We start from the raw sequence: 946 nt of genomic DNA, 5'->3' as shown, positions 1-946 counted from the left end.
TTCAATCTCACAAACCTCGTATCACTTCCGAAGACAAAATACACCTAATCTCTGTTGCATAATCACACGCGAATCTCCTTACTTGTGCCCTGTCACACCGAGCCGCACGGTATAATGCTTTTTACGTCGTTCAATCTGGAGACAGTTCTATAAGACTTAGCATTTAACGTTTGCGGCTGAACATATTTCGAACGAGTGGAAAGAAGTGAAATGAGGATCTCGCGAGACATTCGTAGTTCTATCAAACCACCCCATCGACCCGCTTGACACCGGCCAACAGGAGCATTCAATTGTCAACAACAAAATGAGCTTCAATCTCACACAAGTTCGGATCGCACATGGCAAGTCTAGTGCCGCCAGACTTAAGTTTAAAACAACTATGAACCATTTGACTTCAACCAGCTATATCCCGAAAGGCAGAGTAATTCAACACCAAAGTAAAGCTTTTAGTTACGAATGGAATTCCAACCTCATTTAGAGGAAAATTTTTATCGAGTTCACGTAATATATCATCTGGTAAAACAATTAGCAAGCAAATGTGAACTTTCACTGTTTTGCGCAAACATCATACTCCTCCTATATTATCTATTCCTCATAATATACAGCACATCGCCAGATAAGATTCAATAACCTTGTAAATTAACAGTCTTCGCGAATACATGGAAATGCAAAGAGTCAAACAATATTCACAATCAATAGCTGTCACTTTATTAACAATTGCCAACACAAGAATATTTGTACAAAACACAGAGCGCGAGAAGCATTCTTTACTCATCGTCATCGCTCGATGGTATCATCAAATCAAATCATCGCGCGCGAGACGCGAGTGCGTCATCTGGCATGTTTCGCACCCATCTCCCACTTGAGACAGCGTACCAAAGTTCTGTGCATCGTAGCCCCCAAAAGGCCTTCCTCACTTGCAGCGTTTAAAGAAACACTTCGTTAC

The sequence above is a fragment of the Priapulus caudatus genome, unplaced genomic scaffold (assembly GCF_000485595.1).
Source record: "Priapulus caudatus unplaced genomic scaffold, Priapulus_caudatus-5.0.1 Scaffold252, whole genome shotgun sequence".
Taxonomy (NCBI): Eukaryota; Metazoa; Priapulida; class Priapulimorpha; order Priapulimorphida; family Priapulidae; genus Priapulus; species Priapulus caudatus.
Note: the sequence above shows the minus strand (reverse complement) of the source record.